Raw genomic sequence first — 4,132 nt, forward strand, 5'->3', positions numbered from 1 at the left:
ACTTTGCTTTTACCTAGGCTTAGTCTCTTGCATTGTGTCAGTATATTGTGTTTACTTTTTCAATTATCAGACTTTGATAAAGTTTATTGAAACACATTCACACACACACACACACAGGAATTGAAAGTTCATGTGGGAGAATTTTAGAGTATAATAGCTATCTCAGATAAGAGTTACATGTGCTTTATAACAAAAAAGATCTGTCTGGGGTATAATAAACTAAAAACCTATTATTGAAGACTAACATCGTCAAATTAAGAGTATTTGATTAGGTGGCTGGCCAACTAAACAGGAAAAATGAATTTTAGCATTGTTTCTACTAGCTTCTAATATTCAAAATAAGTATATGTTAAAATAGGAAATTTATTTACACAATTTTTCATTAATCCAGTAGGCTAATTGTATATTACTGGGACGTTTAGATATTAGCTGTCAAAAATTAGTCATTTGTCAAGATCTAACAGTAATTATGGAGATAAAATTTATGTATAGTTAAGTACAGTTTGGGCACAAACACGATGATGATGGATTTAGAGCTGAGCAGAAGAGGATACCTATTTTTTATGGACCCTCAGATTAGGGATGAGTAGTACATTTTCAGACCTTGCAAATAGACAGAATGTTGGATAGGTAGATAGTAGGTAGGCCCAAACTTAGAAACAACCAAAATGTATAATGCATTCTTGTGTAACATTTTTTTAAAAAATTAAGTAATTTCTAGTGATGTGCTAGTACATATTTAATAACCAGCTCTCTGAAAAAATAACTGCATGTACATGCACATACAGTTGTTGATATAGACTGGGTCACATACAAGTTATACATAATTGAACATGTACTATATTTCATATTCCATATAGCTAATTTCCATGATTCCATTTTTGTATTAGTCAGCTTTCCATCTCTGTGAACAATTACCTCAGAGAAAGAGGCTAAAGAAGAAGGATTTATTATGGTTCAGGTTTTTAGAAGTTTCAGTCCATTATCAGCTGACTGCATTGCTTCCCCCCCACCCCCTGCGATACTAGAGACTGAATGAACCCAGGACCTTCACACTGAGCTACAATCCCAGCCCTTTTAAAATTTTTTTATTTTGAGAGAAACTCTTGCTAAGTTACTAACTTGTCATGCTGGGTTTGAATTTGTGATCGCCTGCTTCAGCTACTCAGAGTGTTGGGATTGTGGGCCTGCATCACAATCTATTGGTTTTTAACTCTGGAGAGATAGCAGGTCTGTTGGTATCCCCTTAACAATATGTAAGAAGAGTTTTTGTCTCACAGATAAGCTTTGACATCCCTGGGATGGGTTAACGTGAGAGGCAACACAGAAACAGCATGGCTGAAGATGTGGTAAAGGAAAGCTCTTCACTCCTTGGCAGCCAAGAGGCAGAAAGAGAGAAAGAGCCAGAGTGGGAGGAGCCAGGGACAAGACAGTCCCCAAGGTCATGCCCTCATGACTCATGCCTTCAACAAGGCTCTACCCCTACACTTCCATGACCTCTCAGTAATGTCATTACAGTGTTGTTTGCATCAGTGGCTTAACTGAGTTGGAGTTGGGGCCCTGATGATCCAATCAGTTTCTGAAAGCATCACCTCTAAACATGAGACGTTTGGGAGACATTTTAGATTTAAATCATAACCGCTTTTATTAAATTTTGCCAAATTTTTCTACTTGTAGACAATGTATGTTTGTGAATGGGTAGAATGCTAACAATAATTTTGATTGATATTTTTGTTTTATGTTAATAAACGAGACAAAAATTTCAAAATGAAGGCATATATAGAAATTTCACTTGAACGACTTCTATTCAAAATTAAATAATTAATAATCTTGGGATATAAGAAGAATAGTTTCTCAATTTTGTGGTATTTATAATACAACAGTTATAACACATTTTAAAATTAAATTGCATTAATATTTTCTACATCATTTTCTTAAATTCATACCAGTTTTATAAACTATAAACCATAGATCAAATCCAAATTACCTCATGTTTTTATAAACAAAGTTTTTTGGGGAACACAGTAATATTCATTCATTTATATTTGTCCGTGATGGCTTTCACACTAGAGAGTGTCACGATAAAGTTGAATAGCTCAAATGGTTTGCAAAGCTTAAAGTATTTACTAGCTACATTTTTTACAGAAAATGTTTTCTGGCTCCTGAAAAGTGGCATTTACGAATAGAACTTTAGTGATAGTGGAATGTTCCTTATCTGTCCTCTTTAATAGAATAACCACTGAGCCAACATAGTTTTTTGTGTTGTTTTTTTTTTTGTTTTTGGGGGGGTTTCTTTGGTACCAGGGATTGAACTCAGGACCTTGTGCTTGTGAGGCAGGCGCGGTGCCACTGAGCTAAATCCCTGGCTCAGTATATAGTTATTCATTACTGGAAATCAATGCTTTGACTGAGGAGCTAAATTTTAATTTCTTTTTTACTTTAATAATTTAAATAGCTACATTTTACTTGTAGCTACATTATTAAACAGCTTATATTAGATATTCAACAGAACCATAAACCATTTCCTGATTTGTAGAATTAGCTGATTTTTGAAGTGAAAATACATCCACTACCCCCAGTTTCCAGGTACCAGGGGGATGCCACTGAACACACTGGGGAGAAATGTATGGCATCATGAAGTATTTCTACTATATATTATAACATATGTAAATAATCTTGAGTACTAGATAAGAGAAAGATAATTAATTTATAAGTTTTGAGTATCACTTTACTTTTATTTTAATTTATTTAATTATAAATTTATAAAATTTAATTTTCGTGACAGCTGTGTTTAACAATGGACAAAAATCCTGAAAAGTGCACTGTTTCTCTTAAGCCAGTATAATTGCAAGATAGTAAAGAGTGAAGACACATGCTCTTTTTTATTATAAATAAAACAAATTGAACTGGAAAAAAGTATCAAGGAACTACCAATGTGAGTGAAGGAGAAAATAAAAAGAGTGCAGTATCTTGAAACTCAGTTTGTGAAAATGGACATTTTATCAAAAGCAAGGTATTTCTAGTTGGGCAAAGACAAACGTGTCACAGAAACATGGACCAATACCACAGGGATTTGTAAGCTAAGGTCAGTGTGTCCTACAGATTTCAGACTGTGAACCCTCTCAATCTATACGCAATACTTATGTGAATATATGAAAACAGTTTTTCTAATGATAAGACAATATTTTAGACAGGTTGGAGAATCATGATTTTGAGAATTTGAATATTAATTTAGTTAGTTTCATTCAAAGATTCAATAAACACATTTGTGAGTTCAATATAATGACTCAAAGTCATAAATCTATTGGACGACACATGTGTATTAGGTGAAACTACAGGAAAGCACATGCTAAGGAATGAAAACAAAGTGTGATAAGGATGGATCAGGTACAAAGTTTATCTGTTTGAAACTATTTAAAGAAAAACATTTCCTAAGTTGAAACGTATCACCTAGGGAGTCAGACAGAAAGCATACAGAATTCAGAGGTTAAAGTGTGAAAAGAAAAGTGATAAAGATACAGTTAACAACTCTAATATAGCTCCACTTCAAACTTTAGAAAATGGAAAGTGGAATCAATATGATTGTGAGTTTTTTACAATTGAGTTGGAGAGATTTACAATGGGTTTATCTAATAATAATTAACCATGTGAATATTTAAGAACTGCAAATTAATAAGGAAATTTAAATAAAAATAATACAAGGAAAAGAACAATCAATTTATAGACACAAAATGGTGCTGAAATATAAATTTAAATCATGTAGACATGTCATTTATCAGGCATTATACTGGAAAAACTATAAAAAATATGATGTTGGTGAGGGTATAGAAAACCATCACATACAACTTGTTGCAGTATAAATGAAGAGCAATTTAATAATAGTGATTATACTTGAAGATGTTATGTATCATGACTCATAATTTCACTTTTTAATCTGAAATGCAAACATATTATTTTATAATAGGGAAAAGTTTACCTAGGTAAATTGTCATCAATAAGTAAATAACTGAAGAGATATACTTTATATTCTTAGTATGAAAAATTATCAATTAAAAATTTAAAATATACTTACACATTCCAACACATATAAAACTTTTTAAAAATGATAGCAAACACAAAATTTAGAATATAT

Source organism: Heterocephalus glaber, unplaced genomic scaffold, assembly GCF_053883595.1.
Source record: "Heterocephalus glaber isolate CG9 unplaced genomic scaffold, H.glaber_assembly_v1.0 deba00001461, whole genome shotgun sequence".
Taxonomy (NCBI): Eukaryota; Metazoa; Chordata; class Mammalia; order Rodentia; family Bathyergidae; genus Heterocephalus; species Heterocephalus glaber.